Consider the following 22,719-nt stretch of genomic DNA (forward strand, 5'->3'; position numbering starts at 1 on the left):
CATGTGAACCTTATCCACATAGCAAATTATTCATGTGCTCTGGGAGCCACTCCCCAGTTGAGAGTCACTTTTCCCCAAACACCTCTTCAAATGTTTCCTCCCTAGTCTCTTCACTCCCCTTCCACCACATCACAAAGCTCTTGGTGTTCTTTCTCTTCCAAGCTCCTTAACAGTGACTACAACTTCCTCTCAAAAGTTGATTACTGCTCATTCATTTCTCAGACTAATGCTGGCCAGATGTAGAATAAAGGAAGGATTGAAGAGGAGAGACACAGTGTTTTATTTTCACCTTCCTTTAAATTCATCTCTGATGCACCTTTCAGGACTTAGAGTAACCTCACCACAGCAAGAATTAGCAGGCCAGAACAATTTTTGCTATTAAGTGCCAGACATCAGTAAATCTGATTATTTGAAACTGATGAGACAGAGTAAAGAGATCTGTCAGGCAGAGAAATTGTTATAACTATTACTGGACAAGTTACTTCTCAGTTTTTTAATTGAAAAGAAAAAGGGGGGGAAGCATTTTTCTGTATGTAGGTCAGTTGGAAAGATTTGTTTTGGTCTTCTCAACAGCATAAGATATGGGATTTAAAGGGGATTTTATGAAGATAGATATCAAAGGTACCCAGTAGAATTAATCAATCATTCCTATTTAAAGACTTTATGATGATGACATTCATCTTCAGGACCTTATCTCTGGAATTCACCACTCCTATTATGTTGGTAAAGAGAATTCTGGGAAATTTCTATCTAATAATTCTAATAATTTCTAATGCCCTTCTCTATGTTCAAGAAGTAGCTTCTGGCTCTTTTCTGTTAAATATTTTATTTTTTATCTGTTGCTTATATGAAGATAGAGATATTAGTATACCCTTATTTGCAGATTATTCAGAGTAGAAAGGTGGTGTGAAAGAACTGGTATTGGAAAAAGTTCTCATGAGGCTAGAATGATAGAAAAATTGAAATTTAATGATGACATATATAATAGAATGTCACAGTATATAAGGTACCAACTCTAAAGTTACCTTCAAGCCCTGCCTCTGATTAAAAACTAGCTTTATGACCCAGAGCAGGTCACATAACATTTCAGTGTTCCAAACAAAACTATAAGTTACAGAGAAGTTTGCTGATCTTCATCATTAGAGAGAGCAGAGACATCAGAAGCTCCCTATGTTGAGGAAATCACAAATCTGGGCAAAAAAAAATATTTAAGCATATTGTTGGGTACAAGAGAGATAAATATACAAGATGGAGGAAGTAGAGGTAGAAAGCAGTTTATATTAATAAGATTTGGAAATCTATTGGATTTCTACCAATATGAGTCAGAAGTAGGATATAGTAGACAAGATGTTCCTGATTTGAGACTACATTAATAGAAGCATAGGGTATAGGTGGAAGTCATAGTCCTATTGTAATCTTCCATACTAAGAATATATCTAGAGTCTTATGCCCATTTCTCATACCACATTTTAGGTAGCACATTGTCAAGTTGTATTACACTCAAAGAATAATGACCAAGTTGATGAAGGGAAGTGAGACTGTCATATGAGGAACAATTTAAGGAATGAGAGATGTAGCAGCATGGAGAATATTTTGTACATCTGTGGGAGAAAACGGGAGGAATATACAATCTTAAAATATATCAAATGTCATCATGTAAGAAAGATTAAACTTGTTCCACTTGACGCTAGAAGTCAGAATCAGTTATGGCTGACAATTACAAAAATGATGTTAATAACATTGTTATAGCACTTTAAGTTTTATAAAGCTGTTCACAAAATTCTCAGAATTTTCTGATTCCAAGGGCTAAGTAACTTGCCCTACAAGTAGCTTGTAAATATCTGAGACAGAATTCAGACTCAAGTCTTCCTGACTCCAAGTATGGAACTATCTCTATCCCTCTACCTCATTTCCTCAAAATTATGTTCTTGTTTCACAAAAGAAAAACTTCCTAATAAGTTGAGTTGTACAAAAGTAAAATGGTTCTCTTGAGAGATAGTTGAGTTACTTGCCATGTAAGTCTCTAAATAAAGCCTGAATCATCAGTTTTGTGCATTATGTTTTAGACTGAATTCTGGATTGGTTAAGCTTTGAACTAGATGATCTCTCAGGACTTTTCTAGTACTAAAAATATATATATTGTTGCATGAACCTTAGTATTGAAATGATGAAAAGTCTGCAGATTTTGTAGGAAAACTTCAAAAAGGAAAGTCACGAACAAAAGACTAGGTGAGCTGATTAAACTATTTTGGTCTGATCCTCAATATTAATCATTCTGAAGAATGCTTGATTCAGTCAGAAATAGAAAGAGAATATGAAATATTGAAGGCTAAAGTAATTTATAAGTAGAAATCTGAGTATTTATGAGACAGCATAATCTAATGGGGGGAAAAAGCAGGGACCTAGCTCTCAGGACTCTAGGGTTTTAGGACTGTGGTGACTTGTCACAAACTACTGTGGGACTTTAGATATGTCACTTAACTTCTAATAATATAGAAGACTCTTCATCAAGCATAATGAGAGCAATCAAAATTTTTACTCAATCAAACAACATTTATTAAATTGCATTAAGCATTGGAGATGGAGAAGTGAAAGCAGAAGAAAAAGTTGCAGTTAAATATTTTCTTCAATATGAGACTTGGATTGGTACGAGATATAAGTACTGAAAATCATACACACACACACACACACACGAATTTGAGTATATACTAATGGGCTAGAAATGATTATATATTTGAATAGAGAAAACTTGTTAGATCAAATCTTTGTACATAATCAATCAGTTGTAAAGAATATAGATCAAACCAATACCAAATAAGAAGAATAAAAAGAAAAAAAAAGATTTGTTTTGTAAGTAAGACAAATACAAAAAATAAAAAAGGGGTGGGGAAGATGGTTTAACAAAAAAGATCCAATTCCTATGATTTTGCTTTGGAGGTGCTTTACACTGGTGGTATTTATCCCTCTCTTTTGAGAGATAGTTGAGTTGTTTGCTATGTAGGTCTTTAAACTGAGCCTGAATCATCAGTTTTATGGGGTATGTTTTAGTTCAAATTTCTGAACTGGTTAAGGTTTGGACTAGATTATCTCTCAGAATGAAAGAAGTTGAATGTGACTTTTACCTGTGACTTCAAAGGACACTCAGGAAAATAATATACTCAAATGCTTCAGAGGATTTGTGAATGTATTGATGAAGATAACATTACAACCATATAGACCTTCCTAAGAATAAAATTTTAAAAAAAGATGAATCAGAAGCATGTGTTTAGACATGATAAAAAAAAAGTGAGACAATGTAATAATATCACCAATAATGTAACTTGCTAATTTAAAAGATGAAGGCAAAGTCTCCAAATTACCAAAACAGTAGAGACATTTAAATATCATTGAATGACATAGTGCAAATAAAACACAGAATGAACATGGATTCTCAAGATTCACAAGTACAAGAAGTTAATTGGATAGTGAAAGAATGGTACATTATTGCTCTTGACTTTTTAATTTCTCTTCTAAAATAGAAAGAAATCTTGCTTTGACTTAATTTTAACAGGAATCCATAATTTATTAGCAAAATTGTGTGTATATATGCATGTATATATATATATATATATTAATGGTATAATTATACATATATGGATATATAAAACCTTCCCTTAAACTTCACATTTTACTTACCAATAATTGCTATAATTGTATGTGTGTGTATTAGTGTATATATGTATATATGTCTATTAGTATAATTGTATATATATGATATATAAAACCTCCCCCCTCAAACCTTACATTTTACTTACCAATTGAATACACAAATATATCTATTGCTATACTACTTGCTTGCTTATTTTTTTCCTATTCATTTCTTTAAGAACTTTTCAAAGACAGAAGAAAAGGGAGGAAAGGAGCATGGTGAAGCTGAAGGGAAAAGAATGCATTACCATTATAATGAGCTTATCTGACCTTGCATTCCTAACATAAACATTCAGTGGGGTTTTTTTTTCTATGTATATATGGTTCTACCTTTGTCTGATAAGGTCTAAATAGAACAGAGATCCATGAAAAATACATGGCTCAGCTCATAAGAGAAAAGTATCATTGTTCATTAACCAACAAAAACAAAGACATTTTTGAGGTAGAACCACATCACCTTCATTTTCTTAATAGTCAATTGCAAGGCTTTTTAACTCCACATTTTTCATTACTTATTCAAGAAAACACAAGCTCAGCACTTATACTAGTAACTATAGTCTCTGAAATGCAGTGTGCAAAAGAAGCAATGCAGTTGTACAATCTACTTCTTATTTTCTTCTATTTTTCAAAGTCACCACACAAAATGAGTGAGAATCAAAAATCATTTTAAACTTCATTCCAGTTTTATTCTCCAAAAAAAAATTGAGTAGAAGTTAAAGTTGGGAAATTTGGATTATCTGACATGAACATTTTTGCTCTCTGATGCCATTTGGATTCATGTTGAGGATCCGTGTTGGGGAATTGGAAGAAGAATTTGATGGCTTAATAGAAAAAGCAGCAACTTTGAGCTTTTGGCTGGATTTCCCATTTCCCCCTACACAAACACCATATCAGTCTTTTGACTTGTGAAAATAAAGGCATACATTCACATACACCCACAATTTGAAAAACATACCATTGAGGATGAGGTATATTGGCAAGTCCTCTTTCCTCAATAAATTACATCTTGAAATCCCTAACATCTAAAAAGGACATTTTATCATGCTATAGATTATACTTTTTCCCAAGAAGTTAGCATCTTCTCCCAATTAAGAAATAAAACCACTGACATATACTTTCATTATCAAAGCTTACAACATGATTAGTTTATGCCTAATAAAAAGTCTATATCAGTAAGAAATACTCAATGACAGGTAAGGTTCAGAAGGTTGGTTTCTCATTTACAATGAATCCAAATCAAAGTAGAGACTTCCTGCAGGAATGCCTTTCTTATTCATATTTCCCTCACTTTAGCAGTTCTTATTACAGCTCTGGTTTTGGACATGAGAAGATTTGAGACTTCTATCAAGTTTGTAACTTCTTCTCCTTTCTTAACCTTTTTATCACTACTCCCTACAATTGCAAATATCACCTGACAGTGTTTCAGACCTACTTTCTCCAACTCATCTAATAGCAACCCCCAAATAAAAAAAGCAAAAGGAATCCTGTCTCCTTGGTATATAATGACCCTTTTTTCCCAGGTACCCGGGGCTGAATTGTTTGACATTTTTACAATGGATATAGATTGTTGTCAAAATACATTGTACAAACTCAGAAAGAAGAGTGAAGGGAGAAACAGGTGAAAGAGACAAGGCAGGATCAGGAGAAATAAATTAAGCTTCTATATTTGATTCATAGGGCAAAAATGAAAGAGTAGCCTTTCTCTTGGAGTATAGTTTGCTTCAGTCAAAAAAATAAGTCATGAAAGTGAAAGCTGACTAATATGAAGGGAAGGTCAAAAAAGTTCAAATAAAATTCCCAATTGCCTATTGCCTTTTTGATTAGTTACACTCATTTAAACTAATTTAACCCTAAAGGAATGTCTCCTTCAAAAATTAAAAACAAATGTTCCTAATACTTTGTCAAAAAATAAGAAAAAATTTTAATGTGTTTTTCTTTTGACAGCTCCTTGCATGACAAATTGGGGAAATGTGACTGAAAGAAAGCATCTTTATATGAAATGAGAAGTTCTTATCACAGTAGAATTTATAAAAAAACTGGAAGTAATAAACCTTTATATTTAAAGAACCATAAACAGCATTGCCACTAATAACTGCCTATGTGAAGTTTTGTATAATAACTACAACCATTCATTTCTCATCTAGTTTCCAAAATTAAAACAAGATGAAAATAACAAAAGAAAACAAATGGAAATTGGGAAAGACAATTAAATTTGAATCATAACACTTAGGTTTTAATTCTTCCTCAGATACTTACTAGTTATATGATCACTACTGCATAGTAACCTCTTTGATGCCTCATTTTCCTCATTTGTAAAATGGGAATAATTATAATTGCACTTGTTTTATCTTGCAGGGCTGTTATTAGGAAAGTTTACCAACCTTAAAGTGTTTGATAAATATGAATTATTATTATTTGGTTAACTAACCAACAAGCTTAATGAAAAATTTTTTTCTGGGTAAGGAGGGTGATGGAATGACATACAAGTGCAGATCAGTAACTGGTCTATAACCCATTGTCTTAGAGAGTTGTCTGGGGCTCTGAGGGGTTGAGTCATCAGTGATCACACACAGTAAATGTATCAAGAACACAAATTTCTTTATATAGATATTTTAAATAATCATTGGACTTCTTTTTTTGTTTTTAGGTTGTAGTTGCTTTTTTTTTAATGTGTTAAAAACAGATCAGTTTGTCCTTGAATTTGGGACTACATGTGTTATTGGTCTCTGTCCAGAGAATAGACAAGTGAGAAAAATCTTCCCAAGTTTCCAACTCTGAATAAGGATGTGATATATGCAGAGCCATAAATAGGAAATCTGACACTTTGGGAAAATTCAGTTGAATTTTCATCTCTTACAGGTAAGGAGGGGAAATGGTCCCTAGGACCACTAAGATAAGATTAAGAGCAGGAAGAGAATTTTGAGGCATGATGATAGCTGGATAAAGAAATGATAAGTAGTAACATCCAGTGACTCTGGTTGTCAGTCAGGGAAAAACCCTTGTGGATACTCCTTAGTTATAGTTGTGACTAGAGTAACCTGAAGAGAACTGGCAAAGAAATGAAGAGATAATGTCATCTTTTATTGCAATATTTGTATCGATGAACAGTTCTTCTTAAAGCGACTGAAGGAAATAATGGAACTCCATATTTGTGAGAACTGTCAATAAAATGATCTCATTAGGCTAAAAAAATGTTTAAAATATATGAATTATTTGTTAGAAATTTTAAAGACTTTCGAAAGAAGCTTTTTATTGATTGACATCTAAACATTTATGTAGACAAATATATTGTTTCATAATACAATGTTATTCAAGATTGTCTTATGAGTAGATATTAAAAATAAAAATGCCTCTGAGAATCTCAAAGATCAAAATGTTTCAGTTCATCAATCCAAAATGAGTTAATACAACTCAGTAAATATTTATCATGTGCCTTCTATGTGCAAAACACTCTGCTGAGTACTGAGAATACAAAGACAAAAAAAGGAACATCCCCCTCAAGGAGTTCAATATAAGGGAAGGGATGCTGAGCAAGTCAAATAATAGAAAAGGGGCTTTCCTGGTATTATAGGTTTTACCCATGCCTTAGGTCCTAAAGGGCTTATGCATAGTCTTACTGGAGAAGAGCCTAGTATAGTTTTTACTTATGAAAATCTAGGATGATAGCTCTCAAATTTAATGCACTATTAGTTCCTTAAGAAAGGGACTATTATTATTATTTTACTGAATGTTTTCTTATGATCAAACTATATCTGTATGTTCTGGTTGAATGTTTGCTTATATATTTTAATTCTAGTTTGTTAGTATTTAGTAAAGGGATTGCTATTGCTATTGTTATAAGCCTCATTGATCGAATCATTCCATATCTATGTGACTTAAAAAGTTTGAGATATAAAATTTCTGGGTAAATAATCATTTTTTAAAATTATGGCTAGCAAATGATTAATAAATTGATTGTCTCTTATAAATCAGAAAGTCCTCTTGGAGACTTCTTTAGTTTATAAACCTTTTGGAAAATAGGTGTTCCCAACAGGCAGCAATCATTTCTGATTGGTTAATAATCAATGAGAAAATGGCATTATTAAGATGTAGGCCTAATCTAATGCAGGGTGGAGAGAATGTGATTTTGATTAAGTCACTCTTATCTCTCCAACCCACACCCCAGGCCAAGCAAGACTACTACCCTAGCCTTTGGGCTATCTAGACAAAATATTCACCTTCACCTCCAAGCAAGCCTAAATGGAACACTATGGGCCAGAGTTCACCTAAATTAGATCCTTTTTTCTGTTTGATCAGAACTAAGCTTCCCCAGTTGAATGGGGTCTGAACTAGTTTGAGGAAAATGTTAAATACAATTTCCTTATCAGTCCTAATCTTCATAAATTGATTTGACCTAGTAGAGAATGAGGAAATAGGAAGGTAAAAAAAAATCCTATATCTTCCCAATATTAACAATTGAATATTTAATCATCATTTCTCTCATCTGGAACTTGCTTTGAGAACCAGCGTGAACCTGAACTAAAATAGTACTAATGGGAAAAGGAGAAAATTGATGAGAGGTTCCAGAAATATTTGAAAGGAAAAACTCACTTTTAACAGAGGGAATCAAGGAAGACTTCAATGACAAGGTCATATTTGAGCTAGGCTTGAAAGAAAACAATCTACTCATTGAAGATAAAGAATAAGCGTGGGATGTAGACTTGTAAAAGTAGCCTGTGCCAATGCAAGGAGACATGATATAGCCCACTGAATTCCAGGAACAGCTAATTATCCGGTTTTGCTGAAATGTAAACTGTATGAAAGGGAATAAAATGTGAATTAAGGCTTGAAAACTAAATTAAAGGCAGATTATAAAGTGTCTTAATTATAAGATTTAATAATTTGCATATTTTGGTAGAGGCAACAGTGAACAATTGAAAAGTTTTTAACAGAGAAGTCACCTGAGTCATAAAAAAATTATTTTGGTATCTGTGAATAAATATATACCTTATTCAATCTTTGTAAATCTATTTGGAGTTTTCTTGCCAGAGGTACCAGAGTAGTTTGCCATTTCCATCTCTAGCTCATTTTAGAGATGAAGAAATTAAGGCAGAGTTAAATGATGCAGCAAGTCACAGAGCCACTAAAGGTCCAAGGCCAGAATTAAACTTAGGAAGAGTAGTTTTCCTGACTCTGGGTCACTCTATCCCAATGATCCACCTAGTTTCCCTGAAGGGTATATACCCCTGAAGGATATAGAGTTAAAAATATATATATATAGAAAAATCACTTAAGGGAAAATAAGAGGCTTGCTTTAGAAAAACCTACTTTGTTGGCTATTAGTGGACGTTCTTGAAAAATGACATAGGTAACTGCTGCTTGCATTTGACTCACTGGATATGGTGAATGGGAGGAGAAGGTGGGGATACACTATCATTTGGGTGGAGATAGAATTCTTGTTGTAGTTTGTTGGAAAAAAAAGTTTGGAAACTGAAGGGTTCTTTTGTTTTCCGTTTTTGTTTTTGTTTTTGTTTTTTCCTGATTTATCTGGAAGAGTTTTAGGCATATGAGAAATACAAATTTGGAATCATGAACCAGGAGTTAATCAGGCCTGTCACTTCACCATTTTTATTATTTAAGCAAGTTCAGTTCAGGCACTATCTCAAGTCAGAGATGCAAATTATTAAAAATATTTTTAAGAATTTTATTACCACCTTTATTTTCCAGCCTTACACACTGATGTGATGGACAACTTTTTTTATTTTCTATTTCTTGCCTGAGAAAACATAGTCTCTTTCTGAACATCTTTAATAGACAAAACATGGAAAATAGTGGATAATTCATTTTAAAAGTCCTTATCTATTAGCTGATGGTCACTATGTTATTCATGGAAATTATGATCTCTTGATATTCATTTTAAATGAGCTTCATGTCATTTCTACTTTTATTTCTAACCACAAAAAGGGGGGGAGGGAGCTTTTCTTTCTTTCAGGAATGAAAGGAAAATAAGTATGTCAGCTTTTAGATTGTTTTATATTTACAAGTTTTATTATTTTTATATGTATTGCAAATTTTTTATCACAACTTCAAAACAATTTTGAAATTTTCTGTGCAATAGTACTTTTCTTTGTTCATTAACAAAACTTAAATTTTTAACTTCCTTTGTTTCCCCTTTTACAATTTCTGTGTTACAGTCAAACTTTGAGGAGAAGACCAGTGGCTTTTGTATCTTATACAATGTGATTTACCCACAAGGAAAGTCTATAGCATGATCTCTAAGGACCACGTTATAGCAAAGTTTCAGCATACCACTTTACCTGAGAGTTAAAATACAAAGGCTTACTACAACTATGTATTACTGTATTTTGTTGGAAGTGTGCTAGTTCAAAACACTGAGAAATTCAAAAGGGAACAAAAAGAGGAAGAAGAAAGAAGAAAAGAAGGAAGGAGGGAAGGAAGATCTTTTTGGTGAACAGATGATCACATAAAAACAATTTTATGTCAGTAACCATCTCTGCAAATGGTGTTTAAAGTCCAGATTAGCCTTCTTTTGCCATTCAAGTATTCAAAGCAGTTTGGAGAGAGATCATTTGCAATCCAGTGCATCCAATCACAAGGCATTTGAATGACATGTCGCTGGTTTACAGAAGGATTCAATATTCATTTGTTTTAAGAGCATTATCCAGTGAATGCTGCGACTTCATAACAGATGAATTAATGATTTATGCTTGGACTATATACAAATAAAATATTCATCCATTAATGATAAACCATTCTGCCTGCTATTCCAGGAAAAAAAAAAAGCTCCTTCTCATTTGTCTCTGCCAGTGGCCAACTAAAGATTTCAGGAGAGAATGTAAAACTCTAATGATGCACTGTATTTGTTTGTGAAAGACAACAAATGAAGAGAAACCTTTCCTGACCTGAGCCACTGATCAGTTTATACCATTAGCAAAGGATTGATGGTTCTTGTAATTTTATACTAAGTAAAACCATACTTATTCAAATAAATGGCTAGTCATTTTTCTAAAACTGCTTCTTAATAGCCTACAGACCACAATAAGGCTTTAGAAGTATCTCTTAATAGTAAGAAGAAACTATTTTGCAAAGAAACAGACAATTATCAGAATATGTGAAAAGGATTTGGATAAGAGCCTTACTTTAAAAAGATAGCTACAAGAAAAAAAAATTATTTTAAAAACAGTCAAGAGAAATGCACGAACATTAATACAACATAAATCAATCAATATCTCAATGACTCAGTATCTGTTGAACAAAAATGCTTCAAAAAATGCTAAAGAGCTAAATAAGATATATTATTGTTGTTGTTATACCATCCCTGTCCTAGTCTTCATATACAAGTTTAAATAACAAATACTCTTTGAAAAGGCTATGTCCTCAGGAGGAACCATAAAAGAATCGTTATGCTGAATTTGCAAGGCATAATTCCACTTTCCAAGAAAGTACACATACTTTTTTGCAATATACAGGAAGGAGTATAAGGCATATAGAATTTAATTATTCTCACAGCTTCCAAGAAAAGAAATAAATGAACTCTAGGTCTTTCTGATTATATGGATAAATTATATTTAATGAAGTTAGATAAAATATTATATATATATATATATATCATTATCTCATGTGAATTAATCATCAAATTGCTTGAAGATATGTTACTGTTAGTTACTGTACAATACATTGTGAGGAATTTTTTTAAATGTATAAGATCATGTCCTGCCTTTAGACGCTTATAATTTATCTGGTTAGGGATTGTAGGCATGTAAATATATAATCAAATGTGTTCTTGTTTAGTATACAAATTCCCAAAGTGATTTGGATTATGAGAGTCTCACTTCTTGGAGTACATCCTTTGAGAACTATGGATGTTGAAAACCCTTGTGTCATCTCCACAGCATATCATTGTCACTTCACTCAAGCAGTAATTTTTAAGGGTACTTTTAGTTTAAAAAAAAAAGAAATGAATTTTTGCTAGAGTTGGAGTGTTATTAACACAGGCAATGAGACAAGAATGATGAGGAGAAAAATGGGAAGAAACATAGTAGCCACTTCTATTCCAATGTAAGGTGAATAGTCTTAGATTCACAAAGGTTTGCATGGTGCAGAGGCAGAAATGATGGAGACATTCTATAACTAAAGTTCCCAAGAGGAAAATGGTCGCTAGCTGCTACTTTGAGCCTGAGAAGAAAGTAGATAAGCTGAAACTACTTGAAGACAAGACTCTCTTAACACCCTGCTGTGAGTTTAAATGGACTGTGTCATATTCCTGCTGTGCTGAGGATGCTTGGGTATTGAAGGCAGTCTCCCTTAGAAGTGTGGGAGGTGGCAACCATCTGGGTATGGGTGCTAAGAAAACTTGCCAAATGATTCAAGGACTTATTACCTTGCTATTCTGTTTCATAAAATGACTTTTTTGCTTTGAACTCATGTGTCATCTGGCTTGAGCAGTAAGAAATTCAAGAGGTAGCTTTGAATAGATGGGGTAGATCTCTCTAGTGAACATATACCTCTGTGAAAAAAGTAAAATTAATATTATCTTTGATTTCAACTGTACTGATTTATGCTTTATTGATTTTTATAATTGAGTTAGTATCTGCCTGACCTCAGTTTGGGCAGAAATGCAGTCTTTCCCCTGATTGCAGTAGATAGTTCTAATCCAGCCTCAGACATCTGACTCATACTAGCTGTGTGACCTTGGGCAAGTCACTTAACCCTGATTGCCTCTCATCCAAGGCCAGCTTTAATCATCCTCATTTATATCCGACCACTGGACTCAGATGGTTCTGGAGGAGAAAGTGAGATTGGTGGCATAGGATAGCAGTCCCTCCCTCAAATCCAATTCATGTGCTTGTCATGGGCATCACCTCTCCTGATGTCATGGTCTTCGAAAATTAAAGACAAACAATATTACTAAAGGTGTGGTTGAAAGGAAATGTTATTATCCCTCCTGCAATCAGCTCCTTTCTGTCTGTAAATCCCAACCAGCTTAATCTGCTGCCATTATCTGAAAGACTTGTCTTCTGTCCTTGTCTATCCCTGTGTAATTAGGGGAGGATTGATCTACCCCAAGGGGATAGTGAACCTGGTAGTACTGGTCCTTTAGAAAAGGTTACAAGGGAAAGAGGAGTTCCATAAAACAATTAGCATTCCTTATTTGTCAGAAAGGGGGCATGATTAGCCACAGTTGAATGTCAACTTTTCCTAGTATAGCCATTTATAAGACTCCCAAACTTTCCAGTTCCTCCCTCCTTTCCAACATGTCAATAAAGAGCCCCCCTCCACCTTTTATTGGAATTGCTGACCTTACTGAGATGGCCAGTCTGACCTGCTTTATTGACAGATCCTGTCATCATTGTTAATAAATTTATTTCACATGGACTTTATTGCATTTATTCACTACACAGCAGATCAAAGACATATTAATGGGTTATCTATAACATAATGATCAATTAATCAGCAAACATTTATTAAGTGCCTTTTCTGTTTGAGGAAATGTGCTAAGTACCAGAGATAAAAAGGAAAAACAAAAAACAATCCCAGTTCTCAAGGAGGTCAGAGTCTTATAAAGGAAAGGACAGAGAAACAGTGATGCACATAATATAGCTCCACAAAAAATTGGAAGTAACCTAGGGACAGCTAGGTAGCACAGGGGATAGAGGGCCAGGCCTGAAGTCAGGAAGGCTCATCTTTCTGAGTTCAAATCTGGCCTCAGATATTTAAAAGCTATTGTGACCCTAGGCAAGTCATTTAATTCTGTTGACCACAATTTCCTCATCTATACAATAAGCTAGAGAAGGAAATGACAAACACTCCAGTTATTGTTGCCAAAACAAAACAAATTTTAAAAAAGTGGACTCACAAAGGGACTCACATGGGACTCACAACAACTCATCAACAACAATAATAAAACACTAAATGAAGGGTCTAGATTCATTCAGGGTCATCAGGAAAATTTTCTTGTAGAAGATGAAATTTATCTGGAATGTGAAAGAAGCCAGAGATGGACAAATATAAATGAGGTGGAGTGTCTTGAGCAAGAAATGAGGATTCCAGTGCCAGTAGATCACAATTAATATGGGGACAGAGGATGGGGAGAGTAAAGTATATAACAATGAAAAGGTAAGAGGAGGGAAGATTATAAAGGGCTTTGTAAACTGAACAGAATGGAATTTTATGTTTGATTTTGGAAGTAATAGGGAATCATTGGACTTTTATTGCATGGGGGGGAGGGAGAGGTTATATGGTCAGATTTATCTATTTTTAAGATCAATTTGACAGCTAAGTAGAGCATGGGTTGGAGTGGGAATGGAGATCAAGTAGAATGCTATTGCAATAGTCAGATATGAGGCCATGAGGTCTTAAACCAGTGTGGTGGTAGTGTCAGAGGAGAGAATGAGGTTTATATGGGAAATATTAGGAAAAAAGAATTGAGGTTGATAGACTTAATCTTGACAGAGAGACCAATAATGTTATAAGAGGACAAGGGACTTTAGAAGATGAAGTGATTCATCAAAGGGTCAAGATGGGGAAAGCAAGAGTGTTTTAGTCCAATGCAAGGCTGATGAGCAAGAAAAGAAATAAGAGGTGGAATAATTAGAAGTTGAGAAATGAAAGAACATAATTTAGGATTGCAAGGTAGAGGGAAGAGATGAAAGATAAAGATTGTAATCAGATAAGAAAATTTCAGAGTTCATGAACTCTGAAAGTATTTTTTTATGGCAGTAAACAATTGGAAAGACAATTGGTTGCCCATTCATTGGAAATTGGTTAAAGAAACTATGATTTATTAATATAAAATGGAAACATTGGAAAACGTGTATGAATTGATATAGAGTAAAATAATAGACATGGTGACTATAATAATGAAAACAAAAAGAACAAAAACTGAATTCTATGTAAATATAATGAACAAAGTTGGTTACAGAGAAAAAAAATCTAGAAATACCTTCCTTTATTTGATTCACCATGGAATGTGAGGATTCCTATTGCTATATTGCTAAAAGGATAAAGGAAAGCACATACATAGAAAGATAAATAGGTGGGGTCTGGACAATATACTAGGAGACTGCACCTGATTATAAGGGGCCTAAACCCATTTGTTCAAGATTTAGACTATGGATATTTCAGTGCACCTTTAAGGACCTTTAGGGTCTTCCTGATTTCAAGTCCAGAACTGTGAGCTCTGGGCATCCCGGCTGCCCAAAGTTTTTTATGCTAATGAAGTCACTTCTCTAGCTCCTGTCCTATCTATAGTAAAAACTGGTTACCATATAAATGTGAATTTGCAAAAGTGCATTTACCTATAGGCATACCAGTATCTATATCTATAGGTATCTACAATACCTATGTATTTATACACATACATATGTGTGCATATATCATCATATGTGTCTACAACTATATATATACAAGCACAGATACAAACCTAGGAAAACAAATAGTAAGGTTCTAGGAATTTCTACATCAGAGAATTCCCCATAGAAATGAATTACAGGTCTAGTTATTAACTCTCATATATTTCTAATTCAAGGCACCTTAAGAAATGATAAAATTTTTTAAAAATGCAGAGAAGCATGGAAAGAATTATTTTAACCAATGCATTGAACAAAGCAGACAGACAATGACAGACTAAAACTATAGAAATGGAAATAACAAAAAGCTGAAATTCAATACCACAGTCCCTTTTACTCATTTTATTTGAAGTAATAGGCTTTTTATTTTTCCTCTAGCAAACTACCCACACTTCTTAAAAAAAATAATATCATTATATTAACATTCAATTTGGACCTCGACAGGGAGAGGAGAAATTAATCTCCCTTCATTGTTTGCAGAGAAGGAGAGGGAAGGGGTCAATCTAGGTGTTAAAAAAAATGATATATACTATCAAATTCAGTTGATATATTGTTTGCTTTTTTCCAAATTTTTTCTTTATCCTTTTCTCTTATGTTTTCTTTGTTGTAAGAGGTTTCTCTCTAAGAAGGGAATGTGAAGGTATAGTTGGAAATGAATAATATTTTTAAACAATTTTTTTAAACTTTTCATTCTGTTGTAATGGAGGACAAGACAATGAAGATCCATCTCTTAGAATATGCACAATATATGCTACTTGCTGTCAAACTATGTGGAGGCTTATGGAGACTACTTCTAGAAATATATGAAGCAGCTCTTAATTTCTTCTATTCAGGGCAGGTGTAGGGAACCTGTTTCCTATTGGTTTATTACATGGTAGCAAAAAACCTTTTACCTGCTTGCTGATCTAGAATTGAATTGCATACAAAAGACTTAAGCCAAAAAAGTCTATCTATATCTATATCTATATCTATATCTATATCTATATCTATATCTATATCTATATCTATATCTATATCTATATCTATATCTATATCGTCTATGTCTATATCGTCTATGTCTATGTCTAAGTCTATGTCTATATCTATATCTATATCTATATCCATATCCATATCCATATCTATATCCATATCTATATCTATATATATCTCTATATATATCATCTATATCTATATCTATATCCATATCTATATCCATATCTATATCTATATATCTCTATCTCTATCTCTATCTCTATCTCTATCTCTATCTCTATATCTATATCTAATCTATATCTATATCGTCTATGTCTATGTCTATATCTATATCTAATCTATATCTATATCTATACCTATGTCTATATCTATATATAACTATATCTATATACTTGTATGTGTGTATGTATTTATATATATTATATAAATATATTAATATATATGTGTGTGTGTGTGTGTATACATATTCTTCTCTTTCCTTAAGATCTGATACACTGGGGCAGCTAGGTGGTACAAGTGGATAGAGCACTGACCCTGGAATCAGGATGACCTGAATATATCTACATTACCTAGCTGAGTGACCTTGGGCAAGTCACTTAATCCCATTGCCTTGCAAAAAAAAAAGGGGGGGGGGAACTGATATACTTCTCCATTTAGAGGGAAGCAACTGAAGCACAAGGAGCAATGTTATGCTGGGTATGTTATCTCCCTACTTGGCCTCTATTTTGGTTATATTATACATATATCATACATGTTTCTATCTCTGTATCTATCTCTATTGTTTGCAGTCTTTCCTAACTTTACCTAAATAATATTAGAGATAGGACAAACCAAATTTAGGCCCTATGATAAGAATAGCCACCAAAATTCTAGCAATTTGAGTCCATAAAAGAATCTACTGGTCACTAACTCAGCCTCAGAGCCAAATCTGAGGAGGAACTAACTTGAACCTGACCAGAAGTGATTCATTAAGATCTATGTCCTAAAAGGAAGGGAACAACTTATCTACTGACTAGGCTACACCCAGAAGTAAACTGGATGGGGAATAATGTAATCACCACTTTAAGTTTCTGACCACTCTATCCAATGACTGAGGTGATAGTGGAGAATGATTTTTAGTTTGGGCAGGTATTCCTATATCTTTTCAGTAAATATATCTTTGAAAAAGCTAAATTATATTAAGATCTTAAATGTTAAATAAGGATATATATATATATATATATATATTAGGTTAGATAAGAATATATATTAAATAAATTATGATAAATAAGAATATATAAACCAGTGATGGATATCAGAGGAAACAAAAGTGCTAAAGTTTCTAATTAACAATACTTTAAGACATCCCCATTCCCTTAGGGTTGCACTTATAACTTAAGTGGAAATGGAACCAGGTGCTCTCTGGGTTACTGGAACAGTTATTCCATTTGTGGGTTGAGAGAGTAAAAGCCTAGAGCAATGAGATTGGCATATTTGACTGCAGAACTTAAAATCTACCTCAAGACTAATCCCATTCTCTCTATCACCAACTCATTAGCCATTTAACATATTCTATATAGCAACCCATAATACTGAAAGAGAAGAGTGAAAATAAAGATAGAGGAGAGAGAGGAGAGACATACAAAAAGGTAAAAAATAAATAGTTCTAGAATTTTCTCCCATTTACACTTTATAAACAAATGCCCTGGGGGGGGGGGGGCGGGGGGGAATCTGAGATAGGATACCTAAATCTACTCCCTCAATCCATTTTAGAGTACGCATTTCTTTGAAAGTAATTTTAGAATCTCCTCTACATGGTAACCATAGTCATTTTCCCTTTGACTTCCTTACCTTCCAATTTATCCCAGAAAAATGCCTGAAAAAAAAAACCCAATAGAAACATGGGTTTTGATCACCCTATAATAGGACCATATTTATGTATGAAGCCCTTTCAAGAGTTATTTCCCCACTAAACAGATTTTCTTAGTCTATTTACCTGTTTAACTTTTGAATAGAAGTCTTTGTTCCCACTTCTTTCTTGATCAAAACCTTAGCTAAGAATGAAACTTCCGTTCAGCTTTTCAACCATCTCACTTCCATCTGCTTTTTAAAATAGTCTTGGTTTTTTTTTTAAGAGAATCTCAAACTTCCCCAGTGTAACTCTTTAAATATATTGTGCTTGGTGTACTTTATGTACCTTATAAAAGATTTTCAAGAGTAAATTGAACTAAATCATTTTTTTCTCCATATATACTGACTTGGGAATTGAACCCTATATTAAAATTCAACATCATTATGCTTGATATTTAATAAGTTTATTTTCCTAGTATAATGTAAGCTCCTTGAGGACAGGAATTCTTGTTTTTCTTCTTTCCTTCTTACTTCCCTTCTTCTTTCTTTCATTCTTTCCTTCCTACTTTCTCTCATTCCCTCCCTCCCTCCATTTTCCTCCCCTCCTTTCTTCTTCTCTTTCCCTTCTTCCCTCCTTCCTTCCCTCCTTCCCTCCCTCCTTTCTTCTTCCCCTTCCCTCTCCTCTTCCTTTCTTTTCTTCTTCCTTCCTCCCCTCTCCCCTTCCTTCCTTCCTCCCTCCCTCCCTCTTTCCTTTCCTCTCTCCCTCCTTCCTTCCTTCCTTCCTTCCTTCCTTCTTTCTTTTTCCTTTTTCTTCTTTCTTTCAAGGTAGGGAAGAAAGTAGACAGAAAGGAAGTTTCTTACTACATAATCCCCATAACTCTGTGATTCATTCTGGCACATTAACAGCTGAAGTCAATGCCTAAAGCAAGGCTCTAACGCCATAGAATTTGTATGATTGGGGCTTTATTATTCTGATCTGAAAGGATCAGAAAGCAACATCATATTACAGACATCTGAGAGGGTTACAATGCAATACACCTTTCCTTTTTTATGTAATAATCCCTTTCATTTGGATAGTGCTTTATGCCTTTCAAACCACCTTTACACACATTATCTCATTTGATCCCCACAACAACCCTTTTTATACAGTTTCTCAAAATTCTTCATGTATAACACAGGGTAGGATATATTTATTTTGAGCTAGCTTTGTCATTATTGAGTCAGAAAGGATGTTATATTCAAAATAACTTTTCTGTGCCTATTATTTTTGTTTATAGTAATTAAGGAAGCAAAGCTAGATATAGATTTAAATATTGCCCAGGTATTTTTAAGTAAAGTAGTATACTGACTAGAAAGATGACTTGAATCTAGATGGATCTGGATTCAAGAATTACCTTAGATACATCCTGGCTATGTGAACTTAGCGTCACTTATCTTCTCAATGATCTAAGCAACACACTAAGATGCTAAGTTGCAGAAAAAATATGTACCTCCTTTGGTATAATAAATATAGTACTTTTTATTAATGAAATCACATCTCAAGTCTCTGTGGCAAACACTTGAAAGTTTAAATTTATGCTTTCTGTGAATATTTATGCACACATTATGTACAAATACAGGGAAGCTGGGTAATGCTGTGGATGGAGTGCTGGGTTTGCAGTCAGGAAGACTAGCTTTGTTAAGTTCAAATCTGGACTTAGATACTTAGCTGTATGAGACTAGGCAAAGTCACTTAATCTTTTTTGCCTTGCTTTCGTCTTCTATAAAATGAGCTGGAGAAGAAAATGACAAGCCATTCCAGTGTCTTAGCCAAGAAAACCCCAAATAGGGTCACAAAGAGTTGGATATGAAACAATTCAATAACAACAAGAACAATAAACAAATCTGTTTATATATGTCAATGAAGAAGAAAAAAATAATTATCATAGAGACAATTTTTATAATTAAACTTGTAAAATTATAAGCTACAATAATATACATCTACCAATGTATGAACAGAAAGAAGAAGGAAAGAGGAGAAAGAAGGGGCAAGAAGGTAGGGAGGATGAAGAGAAGAAAAGAGAAAACTTGATTAATTGTTATTTTATACTGCAGAGATAGTTGAGACCCTGGAATCAGGAAGATCTTAATAAAAATATCACTTCTTATGCTGATTAAATATATTAGCATGGGCAAGTCTCTTGAATTCTCTGAACTGACTCAAATAGGAATGATAATCTCAATAACATTAACTAGCACTTCAAGTTTGGTGAGTGATTTAAATATTATCTCATTTGATTTTTACAACTTTTACAAATACATTTCATAGGTGAAAAAAGAGGCCTAGTGACATGTCCAGGGTTGCTCAACTAATAAGTATTTGAAGTAGGGTTGAACTGTGGTGTCCTTGATTCCAGGTGCAGGACTCTGCCCACAGTAATTTAAAGTGCCTAACCTCACAGAATTGTCCTGAAGATCAAAGGAGATGATGATAATTTGACATTTAAATACACTGCAGCTTTTAGAGGCAACCTGTGGTACAGTGCATAGAGTTCTAGACCTAGAGTTGAGAAATCCTGAGTTAAAATTCACCCTTAAACTTTTACTTGTTGTGAGACCCTGGGCAAGTCATTTTTACTACTGTTTGTCTCTATTTCCTCAAGTATAAAATGGGAATAAAATAGCACCTATCTCACAGGATTGTTATAAGGATCAAATTACATACTTGTAAACCTTACTTGATGGAATGTCTCACACAGTAGGTATTGTACAAATGCTTAAACCTTTACATTTATAACTTTTTATAAAATAAACTGAAGATCACAGAACTTAACTATCTTGTCCAATCAGATAGGAAGTACCTGAGCATGGATTTTACCTCATCTCCCAATTCTAGTTTTCTTTAAGCTAAACCAATGATATACATTTGTTATGACGTAATACTTACCATGGTGTTTTATATAAAAATAGAGACTCAAACATTATTTCATTATTGCTTAGTTGATCTTGGCAGGCTTCTAATTTTTCCTTGATATTATTCAACTGGAATTATGCATTTCACATTTCATTTCAAAGTATATGGCAATTATTTGAACTCTTCACTTTCCCTTTCTCATCATATTCAACTAGCCATGCCATTCTAATAATTTTAACTTCAAATAAGTTTGTAATTCATTTCTTCCTCTTCCATTATTATCTCAATGAAATTCTTCATCATCATCCAGTTAGACTTGCTTAAAAGACTCCTACTCTTTCTGTGTCTGTCTGTCTGTCTATCTCTCTCTCTCTCTCTCTCTCTCCCTCGTGCACACACGCACACAAAAACACATGCTGATTATGTCCCTCCTCTTAAAGACCTACTATGATTTTCCATTGCCCAATGAAGAAAATCAAAACTTGGGCTTTTGAATTTAAGACCTCGCATTATTGGGTTATAGTGAATTACAGCTCCCACAATCATCACAATAACCCCATATAACACCAAAAGAGGAGTTTCTATTCCATTCAGGGGTTGTGGTATAGGATGCTAACCACTCCCATCTGGGAATGACTATACAACTTCAATAAAGCATTGAAAGTCATTTGGTGGTGCTTATAGAAATCTAAGGGGCAGTTTGGTGTTGCAGTGGATAGAGCACTGGAGTCATTAGGACCTGAGTTCAAATTTTACCTCAGACACTTAATACTTTCTTAGTTATGCCACTTACCTCCACTGCCTTGCAAAAAAGAAAAAAAGAAAGAAAGCTAATTCTCCTTCAGTCCAGTGAATTACCATGATCAGCATTGTCACTGAGAGAGAAAACACAAAAAGGATTGGCTTATTTATGGGAATGAATATAAGGCAAACATGAATCCTGAGTTAGGTGACTGAACAGAAATTGGTGGATACTGGTTATAATTGATCTCAACTTAGGACTTAGGTTTGGACCTGAGGGTATTTAAATTCCTTGCTCCTAGCTTTGGATAGACTAATCAGAAACATTACAAATCAACATGTGACCTAATTTTCTAGCACTATCCCACATTATTGCCCTATATTGTTTTCAAATCATTCTTAATTTTCTTTGAACTTATCTAATATTTTACTGCCTTTGGAAATAATATTTGCTCATACTATACCTTAATGCCATTTTAAGACACTATCACCACTTAAGTCCTATACTTCATTCAAGCCCTACATTCCAAGAAATAACAAATCTGAGATGATTGAATTGTTCTTTCTTCAACTTTACTTTGGCACTTTATTTTGTATCACTTTTAGAAACATGTATTACCCTCCTAAATTATAATTTCTTTGAAGACAGCAACTGTTCCACTTGTATATTTTGTAGTACCTAACACATAATAAAATAATCATTCTCTTTTCTATTGTATTTTAGTTTTAATTTATGAAATAAAACAAGCATTTCCATAATATAATACAATAAAAAAGATGAAGCTGTAAATATATGAATAAATAAATAAATATATGAAGCTGTAAATCTACTATGCACAACTTTCTATTACTTTCAAATAGACAAGAAAATTATCATGTTAATTTCTTTTTCTCCCCCCATCCTTGAGATGTTACCATTAGACACAAATAGTTATATATAAATAATTTTATACATATTTCTGTTTATCAGTTCTTTCTCTGGATGCAGATGGTGTCTTTCTTCACATATGCTTTATTTTTAATTTGGCTATTTATAATAGACAAAATAACTTATCTGTTCAGTCATTCTTACAAAAGTATTGCTTATGGTATAAAATATCGTCTTGGTTTTGCTCTTTTCACTCTTCATTATTTCATGTAAGTCATTCCATGTTTTTTTCCCAAAATCAATGAACTCATCATTTCTTATTGCACAGTAGCAGTTCATTGCAATCATTTCAGCACAACTTGTTCAGTAATTTTCCAATT

This window comes from Macrotis lagotis, chromosome 5 (genome assembly GCF_037893015.1).
Source record: "Macrotis lagotis isolate mMagLag1 chromosome 5, bilby.v1.9.chrom.fasta, whole genome shotgun sequence".
NCBI classification, from domain to species: Eukaryota; Metazoa; Chordata; class Mammalia; order Peramelemorphia; family Peramelidae; genus Macrotis; species Macrotis lagotis.